The sequence below is a fragment of the Carcharodon carcharias genome, chromosome 4, assembly GCF_017639515.1.
Source record: "Carcharodon carcharias isolate sCarCar2 chromosome 4, sCarCar2.pri, whole genome shotgun sequence".
NCBI classification, from domain to species: Eukaryota; Metazoa; Chordata; class Chondrichthyes; order Lamniformes; family Lamnidae; genus Carcharodon; species Carcharodon carcharias.
Window position 1 is genome coordinate 139,868,677 of NC_054470.1, and position 19,643 is coordinate 139,888,319.

Below are 19,643 nucleotides of genomic sequence, written 5' to 3' on the forward strand. Positions count from 1 at the left end.
TCCCCAACACCTCATCCCCCTCCCATGGCACCTTCCCATGCAGTCACAGAAGGTTCAATACTTGCCCCTCTACCTCCTCCCTCTTAACCATCCAAGGGCCCAAACACTCCTTTCAGGTGAAGCAGCATTTCACTTGCACCTCCTCCAATTTGGTCTACTGCATTTGTTGCTCCTAATATGGTCTCCTCTACTGGAGAGACCAAACGCAGACTGGGTAACCACTTTGCGGAACATCTTTGGTCCATCCGCAAGCATGACTCAGACTTTCCTGTTGCTTGCCATTTCAATGCACATCCATCTATATTACAACTGATATTACAATACAAATATATCTCGTTGGTTTTAAAATACTTTGGATCTCTCAAGGACATAAAAGTGCTATATAAATGCAAGTTCAGTCTTTTCCTTTTGGTTTGTTTTGCAATAATTTGGTTCATGTATGAAAAGGGTTGAAGTTTGTCACTCAGGGCATACAGTTACCTACTTTGACGCTTCTTGCCAGAGAGCTCATAAACAGTAAGAGAAGAGAATTGATAATAGAGGACCTGTTGGCACTCAGCAATGGAAGAGGCCATCATTGACATGATTGGAAGAGACACAGCAGTTAGTGGATACAGCAGTGTTTGTGGGCAATTCACCCGCCCTTCTCTTTCTGCTGAATTATTTCGTGATGCACTCAAATACACCCTGAACACAGGCAACTATTGGTATAGCAAGGGCTTGCCATCAAATTGACATCCAATAAATTGCACCTCAATCCTTTTCCTGGATTCCTCAGAAGACTTAGACATGAGGACCATACAGACTGATGATGAAAAGCTTAATTTGATGCATCACATTCTTACTATACCAAGCGCCAGTACAACACTTAACACGTTATGTGATTTTTATAGTGAGCTTAAGGGGAGAGGATTGGAAGATTCATTAAGCAAAAGTGAACAGGAGCAAGTGGAGGTGGTAAGGAGAAGTTAACTGGAAGGGCAACCTGCATCCTAGCTCCATGGAAGAGGACAGAGTATGCAGAAGTTTGATCCCAGTGTTTAAAAATGAAGGCCGTCCATGGGCCTTCCTGCCACAGGCTTAAGTGGGGTGGAGGCAGGAACATGGTTGTGTTCCCATTCACCACCCTCCCAGCCAATTAAATGGCCCGCTCCACCAAACTTGCCTTTGGAGAGGGCCTCAAACTCCACCAAATCAAATGTGGGGTTTTCACTACACATGACTACACATTCTGTAGTCAACCATACAATGTCTGATGACCTCTCAGCTAAGTGGCCCCTGCATGAATCAGTGGCATCTGAAATAGCATCTCTCAAGGATGTGTACAGCAGCCATGCAGGTTCTGGGCTCAACCATCTCTTCTAACTTGGACATGCTGGGACAGCAAATGGATAGGGGTGTTGTTCAAATTAGTGATCTCTTAGAATCTGGTCTCCTACACATCAGTAGGATTGCTGAACTATAGACCAGTCATTCAATAAAAATGCCATCACTCATAATGATAAAACATTTGTATCCACATGATCCCTGTGACCCTGAATCAATGCCCACTTGAGTGGAAAAAAGCAAGCTGGGCCTGGCTGCCATCACAAATGCCGCATTATTCCAACTGCAGCTTGTTCCCACTTAGGTTTGAGTTCTTTGAGGTCAATAACCATAAGGTTACCTGGAGCTCTTCAATAAGCTGCCTAATTTGTGCACTGATGTTAACAATGAGGCATTGTTTATTATAAAAAAAAGTTAGTGTAATACCATGTGTTATAATTACATAGGGCCTTGAGGAGCCCACACCTGGGGCCAGATTTTACATCCCACGGGTGGGCACGCAAATCGATTGGACATAAAATAGAGCACAATGACATCAGGCGAGCATCCTGACATAATCGTGCACACACTTGATATTTCGGTCGGCGGGTGTGCATGATAGTTGGCAATTAAGAGGCCTATTAAGGCCCTTAATCAACTACTTTTATCCTATCTTTCACTGCCCACCCAACCTTATGCTTGGCAGGTGGGCAAATCTGCCAGGCAGCCTTTTGGTGTTTTAGCAAACCTCATCCACAGGCAGGATGAGGTTTCCACAATTAAATAAAAAATAAATATCAACTTTTGGGCAGAACTTTTATTCTGTTGATGTTATTGTGAGTAAGTCCCATTTTTTTCAGATTTTATAAACCTTTATTTTGATTTTAAAATTGTTCAGGTTCCAGAGGCCCTGCCTTTCAGTGTACACTCCCCTGTGCATGCACAGATTTCTGCTCTTGCACTCCTCCCGCACCCAACCTGGCAGCACTAATGTTCTCAGCATACCTTTCATGCTGGCTGGCCATTAATTGGTGCAGTAAAGGTTCATTAGACTGATTCTTGGGATGAGAGGATTTTCCTATGAGGAGGGATGACTAGGCCTATATTTCCGAGGGCAAAATTTTTACCTTGGCGGGTGGGCGCGTGCCTGACCTACTCGAGCATAAAGTGACACATGTTGACGTCAGGCGAGCGTCTCAAAGTCAGCGCACTATCACGCGAAATTTCGATCCGCGGGCACGCCACTGAATCGGCAGCGTGCCCACCGACAATTAAAAGGCTTGTTAAGGCCATTACAGTTGGCAGGCAGGCAAAAAGGCCAAGCGGCCTTTGCACTTTTTAGGAAACTCCATCCACGGACGGGATGATGCTTCCAAAAGCAAATAAAAATATTAAAATTTAATTATTAACATGTCCCTGCTCATGTGACTGAGCCAGATGAGGGGACATGTTTTATAATATTTTATGAGTCTTTATTAATTTTTCTGAAAACTCTTCATCTCCCTGAGGTAGTTCTGTACCTCAGGGTGATTTGCAAGCGTGCACTCGTGCACATGTGCAAAGTTTGCACTTGCACTCCTCTCTCACCTGCACAGGCAGCACTGAGCACTGTTGCTCGTGTTTTACGCTGGGCGGGCCTCAATTGGCCCGCCGGTGTGAAATCGCAGTCTGGCCCCAATTGTGGGTAGCCCCCGTTCTTGCCTGCCCCTGCCAAGCCTGCCCGACAAGGGTTAAATTCTGCCCCTGGAGTTTAGAAGAATGAGGGGTGATCTCCTTGAAACATATAAGTTGTTCAGGAACTTGACAGAGTGGATACTGGGGAATTGGTTTGTATAGTAAAAAAAAACCAGGACAGGAATTCATCCTCAAATTGATGGAAAGTCAACGATAATGATGACAAGACGTTGGAAGCACGCTTCCCATGGCTGTGGAATCTAGAACTGGACTAGGTGCCGCAGCCTCAGAATAAAGGGTCAGCATTTAACACTAAGAAACTTTGTCATTCAAAGGGCTATGAAGCTTTGGAATTCTCCAGGGCTGTGCATGCTTATTCCTGAGCATACCCAAGGTTGAGATCAATTGATTTTTGAATACTAAGGAAAGTAAGAGATGGTATGGGAAGGTGGAATTGAGACAGAAGATCAGCCATGATCCTATTGAACGGCAGGGAAGTTTTGAAGGACAAAAGGGCCTATTCCTGCTCCTATTTTTCATGGTTTTATGTATGCGAATGAATCAAACTGGTACAATATCAAATAGTGTAAATGTAACACAAAACATTTCAACAAATGCATCTGGTTGATGTCATGTATCAAGTGTGTTAGTGTAGTGTATAGTGTGTGGTGGTTCGTCTGTTTGTTACCTCCTGCTTTCAGTTCTCACTGATCGATAGTGGTACAAAAAAAAGCCAAGTATGTAAGCCTCTCCCTGCCAGCACAAAGCCTCTTCATCAGCAAGCCCTATGTAGCGTCTCCCCGTGGTGACATATGTAAACTGCATACCCTGTGCTCCCAGGCTAACTCAGAGGAGAGTCAGAGAAGGCCGAGCCCCAGGCACATGGCAGGCAGGCCCACCGCATGTGATTCCACCTTCATTCCCATGAACCAGGCCGCCAGCTATGGGCAAAGAGCCTCACTGCCTTGTAGCTGTCTTGGGGGAGAAGATGGTTAAAACCCCAACAGATGATCCAAAGTGGAGGCCTGCAGGCGGTTAGCTCAAGCAGCTTCCTGGCAACTACTGTAGCAGAGCTAGCACCAAATAGTACTGATTTTTATCCTTTTCTCTGGATAATACTAACAATGCCAAAATGGGGGTCCTGGTGCTTGGGCAACTCAGGGTATCCATGCTATTTGTCCAGGCCTGTGCCCTGGGGAGGACACTTTAGTTTTGTGGTTTGTGTTGGCACAACACAGGAAGCAACAGCTACTGCTTATAAGCTCTTGCTTGGTTGGTGTAGAGCATGAGCGCCAGGGGTTACTTTCAATGTTGGGAGAGATCATCATGTCTCATTGGATAACTACCACCTGCCCCAAGGCTGGGCAGCCCCCTGTCAGTTAGGTTCTGCCCTGCACAGCCTGCTTCCTTCAATGGCTGCTTGGAACTTAGAGAGTCTTCTCTCTAAGGTGGGTTGCTAATCTATGCACCAGGCAAGACAAACTCAACAAAGAAGACACCAGTTTTTCACATCGCAAGCTGGAATGTAAGAACCATTCGTCCTGCCCCTACCAATAATCTCCTGCCAAGGCATGCAAGACAGCTGTGATTGACACAAAGAGCTTACAAGGGATATTGCTGATTGCAAGAAACTGGGCTCACTCAAAGTGGGTCCCTTAAAGAGAAACCCTACATATTTTTTGGAGCGGAAAACTCAAGAGGCAAAACGTGAGTATGGAATGGGTTTCACAGTAATAAACACTCTACTCATGATGATTGAAGCCCCGCAGGGAGAGACTTCTTATTCTTGCCAACAAGCGTGGGCCCAGTTAACCTCATTTGCATCAATGCCCTAATATTCACCTCTACCTCAGATGTCAAGGATTAATTCTATGAGTCACTTGATGCTGCCATCAGCAGAATTCCCAGCATCGAGGAACTGTACCTTCTAGGGGCTTCAATGCAAGGTTGGATGCTGACTATCCAGCTTGGCCAATGTACATAGGACACCAGGAAATCATCAGGATGAACAAAAATTAACAGAAGTTATTGGAGCTAAGCTGTTACCATAGCCTCTGTGTGAAAATAGCTACTTCTAAACCAAGTTGTGCCACCAGGTGTCCTGGAGACATATGAGGTCACACCACTGGCACCACGTCATCACCAGACATACCACCCACAGTGTCCTCAGCACTTGTAGCTATCACGGCACTGACTGTGACACTGACCACTCCCTAGTGTGTAGAAGGTCAGGTTTCAGCCAAAGAAACTATACCACTCCAAGAAGAAAGGTCGTCCTCGGATCAACATTGCTATACCACTGACCCAGAAAGGCCCTTGAAGTTCCTCAACATTCTCAATCAGGTTCTTTCGGACAACAACAGCCAAGAACAATGTGCATTGTCTAAGTGGGATCATCTGCGCATCAGCATCTCTAACTCTGCACTCACTGTATTTTGGGACAGAGATCAGAGGAATGCTGACTGATGTGAAGCTTATTGGACTGAATGGAATCAATTACTGCAACCAAGAAGAGAGCCCTCATGAACGACAAGCAGTTCCCAGCAAAGGAAATCTAGATCCTCTCAAAGCTGACAGAATCAAGCCTCAGCAGACTGCTAGGCACTGCGCTGATCAATATTGGTTGAAACTCTGCAACAGTATACATTCTGTTGCTGAATCTGGGGATGCTAGAGGGACGTATGAAGGAATTAAGATAGCAACAGGCCCAGAAGCAACCAAATAAGACCATATGATGTATAAGCAGAAGTAGGCCATTCAGCCCATCGAGTCTGCCCTGCCATTCAATGAGATCATGGTTGATAATCCTCAACACCAATTTCCTGCCTCTTCCCCATAACCCTTAATTCCCTTACTGATTAAAAACCTGGCTATCTCAGCTTTGAATATACTTAATGATCCAGCCTCTACAGCTCTCTGTGGTAAAGAATTCTAGAGATTCACCACCCTCCGAGAGAAGAAATTCCTCCTCATCTCTGTCTTAAATAGGTGACCCTTACTCTGAAATTATGCCCTCTGGTCCTAGACTCTCCCACAAGGGGAAACAACCTCCCAGCTTCTACCCTGTCAAACCCCCTAATAATCTTATATGTTTCAGTAAGGTTGCATCTCATTCTTCTAAACTCCAATGAGTACAGGCTCAACCTCTCCTCATAAGAAAATCCCTCCATACCCAGGATCAACCTAGTGAACCTTCCCTGGACTGCCTCCAATGCCAGTATACCTTTCCTTAGATAAGGGGACTGAAACTGTTCACAGTATTCTAGGTGTGGTCTAACTAGTGCCTTGTATGGTTTTTGCAAGCCTTCCTTATTTTCATACTCCATTTACTTTGAAATAAAGGCCAACATTCAATTTGCCTCCCCTACTACCTGCTGAATTTGTATGCTAGCTTTCTGTGATTCAGGCACGTGGGCCCCCAAATCCCTCTGTGCTGCAGCTTTCTTCAGTCTTTCTCCATGTAAGTAATATTCAGCTCCTCTATTCTTCCTGCCAAAGTGCATAACCTCACATTTTCCCACATTATATTCCATCTGCCAAGTTTTTGCCCACTCACGTAAACTGTCTATATCCCTCTGAAGGTTTTTAGTGTCATCCTTACGCCTGCCTTGCCACCTATTTTTGTGTCATCCATAAACTCACTTCCCTCATCCAAGTCATTAATATATATTGTAAATAATTGTGGCCCGGCACTGATCCCTGTGTCACTCCATTAGTTACAGGTTGCCACCCTGAAAATGCCCTCACTTATTCCAATGTTCTGTGTTCTATTAGTTAGACAATCCTCCATCCATGCTAATATACTACCCCAAAACCATGGGCTCTTATCTTAAGTAGCCTTATGTGCAGTAACTTATCGAAGGCCTTTTGGAAATCCAAATATATTACATCTACCGGTTTCCCATTATCTATCCTGCTTGTTACCTCCCCAAAGCATTATAATAAATTTGTCAGACATGATTCCCCCTTCATGAAGCCATGCTGACTCTGCTTGATTATATCGTGCATTTCTAAATGCTCTGCTATTACATCCTTTATAATAGACTCCAACATTTTCCCAATGATGGATGTTAAGATAATTGGCCCATATAGTTACCTGTTTTTGTCTCCCTCCCTTTTTGAATAAGGGTGTTACATTGGCAGTTTTCCAATCCTCTGGGACTTCTCCAGAATCTAAGGATACTTGGAAGATTACTACCAGTGCATCCACTATAAATCAGCCACCTTGAAGACAAAGATAGGGATGATCATCACTGAACCTAGCAAGCAAATGGAAAGATGAGTGGAGCACTATCTTGACTTCTACACAACGGAGAACGTTGTCAGTGAAGAAGCTCTCAGCACCATTTCCTCTCATGGAGGAGCTGGGAATAGAGCCCACTATAGAGCTCAATAAGGCCATTGCCCATTTTGCCAGTGATAAAGCCCCCAGAAAATGATGACATTCACCTGATGTTACCAAAATTGGAAAAGAAGCACTGCTGCAGCATCTCTGTGAACTTTTGTGTCTCTGCTGGTAGGTAATATTTGTGGCTTAAGACATGCGTGATGCAAAAATAGTCACCTTGCACAAAAACAAAGGAGATCACAGTGACTGCAACAAATACCAAGGCATCTTTGTGCTAAGTATTGTGGGGAAGGTCTTTGCTCACATTGCTCTAACCAGATTGCAGACCTTGGCAGGACACCAACATCTTGAGTCTCAGTGAAACTTTAGAGGTAGTAGATCGATAATCAACATGATTTTCTCACTTCAGCAGTTAGAGGATAAGTTCCGTGAACAGATCCAATCACTCTACATTGTCTTCAAAGAGCTCACCAAGGCCTTCGATCTCATCCGCAAAGTCAGATTCTTTAATCTGCTGCAAAAAATAGGCTGTCCTCCTGGACTTCTGGGCATCATTTCTTATTTCCATGAGAACTTTCAGTTCCATCAGTTACAATGGAACAACATCTAACGCTTTCAAGATAAGGAACAGGGTAAAGCAGGGCTGTGTCCTGGCGCCAACTCTCTTTGGCATATTTTTCTCTATGCCACTATTGTACATTTTCGGCAACTCAAGTGAAGGTGTCTACTTGCAAACTAGAGCTGACGGCAAGCTGTTCAACTTGCCAAGGCTGGGTGCCAAGGCCAAAGTTTGTAATGTCCTAGTCTGTGAGTTGCTGTTTGCTGATGATGCGATGTTGACAGCCCATACTGAAGTTCACTTGCAACAACTTGTAGTTCGGTTCTCCTGGGCTGGCGAGGAGTTTAGATTGATAATCAACATCAGGAAAATCAAAGCTATGGATGAAGACATAGAGAATCCACCTTCCATCAACATCGACAAACTCATTCTGGAGGTCGTCAACAGCTTCACATACCTTACATTACCAGCTACCTGTCCATTGATGCTGAAAGTCAGCACTAGGATTGCCAAGGAGATAGTTGTCATGTCAAAGTTGAGAATTCGAGTGTGGACCAACAGCAAACTAACTGAAAATACAAAGTTCTGCATGTGCCAGGCTTGTGCACTCAGGAACCTCCTTTACAGTAGTGAAGCATGGATAATTTAGGCAAGCAAAGTTGAACAGCTTCCACATCCACTGCCTCAGATGAATATTGGGCATCTCCTGGCAGGCCAGAGTGCTGAATATGGAAGTACACCAGCATGCAATGATCCCCAACATGTTTTGCCTTTTGAATCAGTGGCGAGTCTGTTGGCTGGATTATGTGACCCAGTGGATTATGGCCATATCCCCAAATGCATGCCCTATGGCAAGCTTGCTATCAGTATGAGACCAACAGGTCGGCCATGTCTGCGATACAAGCATGCCTGCAAGTGAGACCTCAAGTTGAATGGGATCAGAGTTGATGCATGGGAAGTCCTTGCAGCTGATTGGAATGCCTGGGGACAAGCAATCAGGAAAAGCCTGGAAAAAACAGGGGACAAAACAAATGACCAGATGGTGGAAAAGAGAACCTGCCTGAAGGAAAAAAAACATCAGTTAACCTTGGACCAATGCTATTCATTTGTACCAGCTGTGGAAGGGACAGACAATCAGCCTCAACAGTCACATTAGATGATGTTCAATCCAGAAGTGACAAATACCCAGGGCTCAGTCCATCATCTCCTGAGACAGACAGATGCCAGACATTTCAACAAAATGAAAAACACTCCTCCAGGAGGAAGATGAAACCTATTGTGATCTAGTTGAAAGTATCCAAACCAAACTACTAAAGCCTCAAATGTAGTTTAATCCAATATTTATAAAGTAAATGTGACTCAGATACTATCCACCCAAGGTAAAAATATTTAATTATGATTAAACTTAAACATTTCCAGACTAGAAGTATGAAAACTATATTAAACTAAAAACAGTGACTGTTTTAAAGCAAACTTTTTGCAAGAGCCCAGATTCATTAATGCATTTTATTAATGTTAAGAAAATGTGTTCAGTGCTTAAGAGGCATTCTCACAAATTACTTATACATGGACTTCAAAATAATACGGTCACATAGGGCCTAATAATACATGAAAAATGGTGTGGCATTAAAAGTTAATAACTCTTGTATATTGAATACAGATTTTGACATGCTGACACCCACACAAAGTACCATTAAAAGGAGAAGGGTGTGCATATTTTTCAAATTCACAATAAAATGTTCTTCATTTAAAAAGCTTTAATGTCACTCATGCAATGTGCTGATGAAATACTTTTATATCAGATTTTCTATTTTGCATTTAAATTTGCTTGGGTTAATAAAATCTAGCAAAATACATGGTCCACAGAAGGGTTAAAATTCTCCAAAATCAAATTAACTTTCTGCTACTGAATCCCCTTTTTATAGCCAAGAAAGGAAAATCAAACGATGCAAAACATGTAACACAAAAACCAAATCTACACATGACCCATGCTGGGATACTTACATCTCGCAAAATGCAAGAGGTATTACAAAAATTATAATGTTCTGTTTATGCCGAACAAATATTTATATCATGGGACCGCACCCCCCCACCCCACCGCCCCCCCCCCCCACCACCTTCCACCATTCTCCCGCTCCTACCAAAGTAAATCAAGAAGATCTATGACACTTCAGCATCACCCACAATAGAAAGAAGCACTGTTATAGATAGACAACAAAATTAGAAACTAGAAAAGCTTTTCAACTGATTGTGGTTACTATGCAACGTTGCAACAAATATACTAGTCACAGTGTTATTAAGTATCACTACTGCTCTAACCCCATTGATAGACACCAAATTGATATCAACAGGCATGATTTCTACTTCAGCTGAGATACTCGAGATAAATTCCCTAAGAACCTGTCTTTCACTGGTGGATTTTCCTCATGTAATGATAGATCTACACTTCAATGGTGCTGTTAGCTGAACCAAAATAATCCCAGTCTCCATCTAATGGAATCCCATAGGAGTTATTTTGGTTTGCTTCTTTATTTTGTTATTGTTCCAAGGAAAAAAAACTCTACAGCAGCAGCATTGAACATCTCAGTTCTCCACCTTATTCTGTTTCTGTCATCTGTAATGTTCACAATTTGAAGCTGCTAAAGACTGGCAGCAAAAATGTATAGATATGGTCAAAAGCCCATTTGCAATTAGATTTTGAACCTTCAAATAGAACCATGAAGGCAATTAACAATGCACTACATTTTATTAATAATTCTCACTACACTTGATATTGTACATTTATTTTTCTTATTGATTTACTTTGCTGGATATTATTCTTCTATATTATCAATTTAAGACTCAGTGCTGCTTTGCTTTATGTATGGATAAGCTGGTTAGAAAACCAAAATGTATGTAAACTAATTCATATTATGCATTCTCTAAGTTTTTTTAAATATATAGGTAATCCTTATTATAGATCATCTTTGGAGATGCAAATGGTGGTCATTCCCCACCAGTGCAAAAATATTCCTACTGCAATATGGTTTTAAACATTTATGGAAGATTCTGAATTGTATTGTTTTAATGTTTGGGAAATCACTTTGGGTCAAATAGCTAAAACTGATGTACACTTTCAAAAAATGTGCTATTTTTAATTGTGATGTTTGTGATGTGATTTCCATTGCTATTATTTTTAATTTCTTTTTATTTGTTTCTAACGTCCAACTTGAAACAAGTCATGTTTAGTAACATTGGAGAGAAAGAAAGAGTTTTGGCAATGGTCTGCATAAACTGCACCCTGCTCCGTGCCTTACCCCCTGCCAGTCACCTTTCTTCCGAGCATTCACCTCCTTTTGAGCTTGCCCTGAATCAATCACACATCATTACAAGGATGTACAAAAATGATAAATGATGTTGGTTCAGAAGATCAAGATTTGGTGGAGATAAGAAAAAGTAAAGGAAGGAAGTTACTTGTAGGAGTACTATATAGACCCTCTAACAGTAGCTACACAGTAGAACAGAATATACATCTAGAAATAAAGCAAGCTGAAGAAAGGTACTACAATAATTGTGGGTGATTTTAACTTTACATCAATTGGATAAATCAAATTGTCAAAGGTAGCCTGGAGAATGAGTCCATACAGTGTATTCGGGACAGTTTTTACAAACAATATGCTCTGGAATCAACCACAACAGGCTATTTTGGACCTGGTAATATGTAAAAAGACAGAATTAATAAAGATCACAAAGTAAATGATCCTCTAGGCAAGAGTGATCATAACATGGAAGAATTTCACTTTCAGTTTGAGAGTGAAAAATGTGAGTCCATAACTAGAATCTTAAACTTAAATAAAGGCAATCACAAGGGTATGAAGACAAAGTTGGCTAAAGTGGACTGAGTAAAAGGAAAGATGATAGAGAAGCAGTGGCAGACATTTAAGGAGATATTTCATAACTCTCAACAAAGATATATTCCATTGAGAAAGAAAGGCTCTCCCAGAAGGATGCACTATCCGTGGCTATAAAAGGAAATTAAGGGTGGTACCAAGTTGAAAGAAAAAGCATACAATGCTGTGAAGATTATTGGTAGGCCAGAAGATTGGGGAAGTTTTAGAAACCTGCAAATGATGGCTAAAAAATAATAAGGTGGAAGAGTTTGGAGTAAGAGAAAAAACTAGCAAGAAATATAAAATAGACAGTAAAAGCTTCCAGCAGTAGCTTCTTCTTCTTCTTCTTCAGTTCTCTGTCCGTGGGTAGGTCTGACCCAGAGTGTCATGATCTCCAAAAGGAGACAGGCCCTGAATCTACCCCAGCTGGAAAGGGGATTGAATCCTGTGTTGTTGGCACCAATCTGATTCACACCTGCTATCCAGCCAACCTTTCTAACCAGAACTCTATGTTGTCTCATCCAAGGCTCAGCACCCCCAATAAGGCAACATTCCATCAGTACTATGTTGAAGTGACAGCCTAGATATGTGCTCAAATCTCAGGGTGAGGCTAAGGCCGGAATTTTCCAGCCCCACAGATGTGAACGGAGATTTCAAAGGCTCACCGGCCCCACCGCAGGGGCACTTGCCGCAGGGAGGCTGGAAAATTCCAGCTAAGCTACTCTCTGTGATGTACATCCTCCTGACCAGAGGTACAAGTGCTATTAACTCAGCCAGCCTGACATTTTAGTCTTAAATGTAAAATAAGACCAGCTTTCTGTGGGTTGATCAATTTATCGGTAGATCAAGAAAAATGCATCTTCACAGCGGGAATGGAAACACCTGATCATTACATTTTGCACCAAGAGTTGGGGATGCTGAAATTTGATAAGGCCTGAAAACAGATGTGAGGATCGCAATGTGTGATTAGCCTGTGCCTGTGGCTTCCAATAAAGGTGACATGAAGAATTTGTGCTGCCTGCTCATTTACATGATTGTAGCGTGCAGCTAGTGTTAAGCAGGCTGCTGAGTGGCTGCATTCCTGAACTGGGAATGTAGAATCCTAAGAGTTCAGTATGAGTTCAGGCTAGTCTACACTATGTAGTCAGTCTGCATCCCTTAAAGGGGTGGTGCATGTTGACTGGAGGAAGTGTTAGAAGCCCTTCTAGCAATGATTTTCCCCTGAGAAAAAGACAAAAAAAATGGCAAAGAGTAGACTCCAAGGTCCTCTGACGCAGCATTGAAGGTCTTAATGTAGAAGGTGGACAAAGTGGAGAGGATAGTGAAGATGCCAGCTCCCTAGAAGGCTAGGCCACGTACAAGTTTTGTTGTGTAGGACACAGGTGAAGACTTTGATAGGGTGGAGTACAGAAAAATCACTGTTGAGAATGCAAATTGAAATGTTTGCTACATTGGAAGACCAGCCAGAAGGACTACAGTCAATGTCAAGGAACATGGTGGAGTCCAGCACAAACCTTGCAGGCAGCTTTGTGTAGAGCTTGGGCAATATTGTTTTGAATGTGAAATAAGTGGCTAACTCCTTTAGCACTGTTTGGACCCAAGCATGACTCAAGCAGAAGCCACCAAATGCCTCAGTGCTGTAGTGGAAGCTCGGACTGAAGTCATGCAAGGTTAGCTTGTTGCTACAAATGCTCAAACTGTTGTCATTATGGCTGCAGATACGAGTGTTCAAAGGGACCTACAGTGTGTCATAGCAGTCTTGCATTGTGATTTTAATTACAGCAATGTGGCCAAGAGGGCAATCTGTTGATCAGTAACAGGGAAGGTAAAGTTTGAGACTGTTGGTGAATAGGGATTTGGGGTTAGATTCACTGCAACCACCATGGGTTAAGACAATCATACACGCTCTGACCACGAAGAGGCTGTGTTGGTTTCCCCCTCCAACATATTAAGCCAGAAAACCAGTACATGTAACCTACAATATATCATTTACTTAGTGAATTATTTCAAAACCAATAGAGGAAGAGGTATGTGCGCTATATGGACCACATAAATGTATTTTAGGAATTCAGTGCAGTTTGAATCCTAATAAACATGTGATTGGTTTCACACTAAGGCCAGAAATTTCCAGCCCCCTGTGGCAGTTTCTCCTGCAGTGTGGCCAGTGAGCCATTGAAATCTCCATTCACATTGGCAGGACCAGAAGACCCCAAAAGCGTGAGGGGCTGGAAAATTCCAGCCTAAATTTTATTTTTGGCCCAGATTTCTGTAGATATTTTATAAAAACATTTACAAAACCTATGGTTATTTTTAATTTAATTGGAGTTGCAGGCAACATTGGCAAAGCTGTATTTATTACCCATCCCTAGTTACCCGGAGAAGGTGGTAGTGGGCCATCTCCTTGAGCCCTCCTGCTTTTCTTAAATTGATGGTGGTCCCATGATAATGTTTGGCAAATAATTGGTGGATGGTGATCCAGCAATGATGAACAAAGTTATAGGTTAAATTCAGAATGATGTGTGATTTAGAGATAAACTTCCTCAATATTGCTGTTCTTGTCCTTTTTAATCATAGACATTGCAGAGTTTACATTGGGCACAGTAACTGGTTGTGCTATAATAAAAACAGAAAATGCTGGAAACACTCAGCAGGCTCTGCAGAATCTCTGGAAAGAGAAACAGATTTAACATTTAAGGTCTTTCATCATTACAATAGGGCTAGAAGCTATGGGTTGTGAGTTCAAATCCCACCTTTGCAAGTTGTGAAATTAAAGTTGATGAACCTGTGAGCTAGTAGGAAGGAAAAAGTGAAGACAAAAATTGATAGATTGTTATAAAAACCCAAATGTTCAAGTTTCATGAAGGTGCTAACTTTGCTTCAAAGTAAGCATTTTAATTAGGCAAGGTTGACTGTGAAGATTAGGAGGACAAGATCTTTGAGAAAAACAGTCTTACAGCACGGAGAGTAAAGGGTCAATAGTTATGTTAATTAGACAATAATGTTAATGATGATGTAAGCATGACATCAGGGTCAGATGACCGAGATACTCCAAGAGAATGAGACACAGAATATCCTATGTCCAGAGAACAATGCACTTACCATGAGGTCTTTGTAAATAGTGAAAATAAATGTTTTCATGAAAAACTATATACTATCTCCAAGCCACTCATGCAGTAAGTGAAACCTCATCAAAACACAGTATTCCACAGTGTCATGTCACTTTAAGAAATCTTCTTTGTTCTGCAATGTCCCATGCAGGCAAAATTTGGCCAATTATTGCATGACTGGTTACAGCAAACAGCACTCCACATTTCATTTAACCTATCACAGGTTTCAAATGCACATTTAAGTTATTCAGAAATATACCTTTATCCTTTCATGAAATGTGGATGTCACCTGCAAAGCCAGCATTTGTTGCCTATCCCTGACTATGCTTGAGCTGACCTTGCCCAGGTAAGGATGGCAGATTTGCTTCCCTAAAGGACATTAATGAACCAGATGGGTTTTTACAACAATCGATGATAGTTGTCATGGTCACCATTGCTGAGACTAGCTGTAGATTCCAGATTTATTAATTTAAATTCTACCAGCTGCCATGGTGGGATTTGAATCCATATCCTCAGAGCATTAGCCTGGGTGCCTGAATTACTAATCTAATGATATTACCACTATTCCACCATCTCCCCCCACCATTTCTTCCAGAACTTCTGTACTTAACTCATTACAGGTTTTTAAAACCTAAGCTTGGTGTCACTCCTTGATTTATCTTGCCTTCTCTTCCTACTACAGTTAGAGAAAGGAAGATAGTCGAGTACAGACATTGGAAACAAAGACAGCCTTGTCCTGCCAACAGCTGAAGGAGAGATTGAGGGTAAGAACAGAAGATGAAGAAGAAAAATCAGATGGGTGGATAACATTGAGATGTGGACTCAGGGAGACTGGAATAAAGCCAGAGAGGAAATAAGATGATACCAATGGCCCCACTAAGGCTAGGGTAAAAACAAACAAACTCTTAGATCAAAACACATCTCATGCAAAGAAGGAAATGAGACAGAAAGAGATAGAGATAGGAAGTGCAACAGACAGAAAGACAGAGACAGAAACAGGAAAATGCAAAGGGAGAGAGAAAGATAAAGAGGCAATTAGGAAACAAATCAAATTAATAACAGGTGACGTATGTGGATAATGACAAAGGAACAAAGAATATTTAGCAAAATATTTAAAAATAGGAAGAAAATAATTTAAGGGAGGCAGCATAAATTATTTTAGAGCATTTACCGCAGCATTTCAATTCCTCACATGTTAAATATCCCCTGAAGAGCAAATGTTTAAAGTGGTTCCTGAAAGCAGCCCCTTTTTCCTTGAAAATTGGACTGAAATTAGTATTTGCCAGCAGCATGAAGCAGGCTTCCAACAATTGGGCAGTTTGTTACACACATCGCCAGGTTTCATTTTGCTTTGGCTTGGAAAATATCATCAAGATTTTTAATTCTGAATCAAGCAAAAGTGAATGTGGCTAGGAACAAAGGCCAAGATTTTGCCCTCATCGAGCGGGCTTGGCGGGGGCAGAAGGGAGCGATTGGGAAGCCGATCATCGCCTGGGATCGGGGCTGGACCGCAATTTCATGCTGGTGGGCCAATTAAACGTGTTGCAGCGCTCAGCGCAGCCTGTGTGGGGACGGGGAGGAGGATGAGTGGGGAACTTCGTGCATGCATGCAACTGCATGCAGAAAAAGCTCCCTAAGGCACAGAGGTGCCTCAGGGAGATGAAGAGTTTTGAAAATTAAAAATAAAGATTTTTAAAATGTTAACAACATGTCCCCTCATGTGACTCTGTCACATGAGCAGGGACATGTTATTAATGAAATGTTTAAATTTTTATTTTATTTCTATTTGCTGTTAGAAACCTCATCCTGCCCATGGATGAAGTTTCCTAAAAAATTTCAAAAGCCGCTTGGCCTTTTTGCCTGCCCACCAACCGTAAAGATAGACTGCTGCTGACTCACATTCGTCTGCCGGCCGAAATATCGCACGAGTGCGCAATGACGTTGGGACGCACACCCGACGTTATCGTGCGTCATTTTATGCTTACTCGGGTCAGGCACACACGCGCCTGACGAGTGGAAAATTCTGTCCCAAGTCTCCAAAAAAGAATTCAATCTATTATGCCATAAACTTTAGTGGAATGAAGATTAGGCATTGTGAATAAAAATTAGCTGCCATTTTACTATGCGCTTATTCTGCACTGCTGTCATGGATTAATTTCACCCTCAATGTATCATTGAGACATAGTACACATTAAAATCCTATATATAAGATTTTCTTTTTTATCAAATGTGTTAATTGAAGGTGCATTTCAAATATTTATTCCTCACATGTTCACAAGCATGCCGTTTGATCACCTGCTTTCCACCTATATCCTTTCAATTGTACTGCAATATATATATTCCACCTCTATAACTGTGCTGCTAAAGATTCTATTTCAGTTGATAAGACATGATTAAAATGTCAGTCATATGTTAACCTAATAAATGACACATGAAAATATATGTTATAGCTGAGACACACAATGATAGAAGATACAAACATTTACAAAAAGAAACAGGAGTAAGCTTGTATTATAATGATAGCCTCCTACTTGTGTTGCCAATTTTGGCAACTCTCAAAAACAAATTATTGAAACTGTGCAATATTTATTAGATGTTTCAAAAATTACTGATATACCATACCCTAATGTTTTAAATCATTGTGAAAAATTAGAAGGCTACAAACAAAAACAAGTGTCCATATATGCATTTATAGTATAGCAGAACATTTATAAATCACGCTACCTGACCTTTTATTTAAATTCATTGTTCCCTCATTATAACAGAGCCGTGCACTCTTAGGTCTGAGTTGATTAGGAATGTCATAGTCTAAAATGGCTTTTAATTCAGAGAAACATGTTCTGACCTTCTACAATAACCCTGTGCGAAACATGCTATAGTTTAGACATTAATAATGATGCTACCTCTTTTTCATACCAGCAAGGCACTACTTAAAAATTCGCATTATTAGTGACTGAGCCCAAGACCATTTATCAAACAAAATTACCCTTCTGTGTATAACCGCTTAATTCAAACCTCTTTATCCTTACTTAAACTACTAGTTTAAACAAATACTAACCAAATTTTTAAAACATGAACCAAACTAATAACATTTATTCACAAGCAAGAAGTACATTATATTAAAAGGCATTGTAAACTAAAACAAATATTTGGGAGACCAAGATTAAACTTCGCTTTCATTATTTTCTAAATGTTAAAACTCACCTAAGATTGGAAACATTAATTATTGTACCATAAAGTAGCCATTTCTTTAGTAAATGTCATAAATGTTTCCATTATTGTTGTGTCTGGTAGGTGAAAATTGAGGCTCTGTAAGTTTTTATCACTGACCGAAAGCAGGGGTGGGAGGCCTGGTAGCGTGTGGAAATGTGCAAGTGTACACATTCGTCAGAGGCTTTTTAACTCAATCACATTCTGGGTTTCCTGATCAATTATGTTGAATGGATGTAATGATGGTCCACATGATTTGATTGCAACTCCAGTACTTAAACATGAAATTTGATAGATTCTGGAGTTAGGAGCAGGACACCTGGAAGTGCAAGAACGGGATGCACGTGCTGAAAGGTTGTTCTTTGTTTCAGTGATGCCTCATTGGATGTGCTGCTTGGGCCTATAGGAACCAAAAGGAGATACTCTTCCCCACTGGTGGGACGGCAAAGACTGTCAGTGAAACCAACATGGTGTGGCTAGAGGTTTCCCATGAGGTCAGCAACAGGAGTGTGCTGCTAGACTTGTGGATTCAATGGCGAAAGTGGTTTAATGACCTAAGCAGGGTAGGGAAGGTGAATGCAATTGCACATTCACCTACATCCTAATATGTTTATCATAACCCTCTCACTCTACTTTCTCAAGCCTACTCTGGCACATCAGTCCTCACACCAACTTACCTTGCAAGTATAAACATCCCTCTCTGTCTCTGCACTTCCTCACATCCACCACTGATCTTCACCTCATCTTAATGGAATGTCATTCCTTTCCCTCATAGTCATTGCCAACAAATGCTCTCCAACCATCTGTTTATCATATTCCATTACTCTCGTTCATAGATCTCTTTTTTCCCTCCTTGCAGAAGAAAAGAGTGCAGAATACTATGGAGAGGCAGAGAATTGGAGGTAGCAACTGATAGCTGCAGAGAAGGAGGCACTGGAGAACAGTGAAGTCTCAATGTGTCTGTTCATTAGAGATGGGGAAATGAGGACCTCCCAGTTACTTGGTCACAGAATAGAATATCAATCAGCCACATGGCACACAACACTCACTCAGTGGAATTGATGTTATCAACCATTGAAATATGATCATGTGTATAAATGATCACTTGACAGTTCTAATTCATGCCTTTAATCTCCCACAGGGCCTTTAAGCATTCTGCAGGAGGTGATGCAGAGGATGACAATGATTCCTTCAAGGAGGTCACTCATTCTGAGGGTGCACTGCCACAGGATTCCTGCAGACCATTCATCAGCTCAGAAACTCGTACTTCAGTGGGAAGATAGCTGGATTCTCACCTTGCGATTTATAGCAAAAGTGAACAAGAGCAGGTGGTGGGGGGAAGGGCAGCAGTGGAGAATCTGCCTCGGAGGCTGCAGGATGCTCCGAGTTTTGTTCAGCTGGATATAGATGCTGAACCTCGGGGGCCATAGACAAAACAAATACTTCTGGAGTCAGAATGTTCAACATCTGGACAGGCTTTCCAGCAATGATGCATGCTTCCTGAGAAATTGGAGGAGTCTGTTTCAATTATAAGTTGCATTTGCAATGATGACTTAGTTCATGGAAAGAGT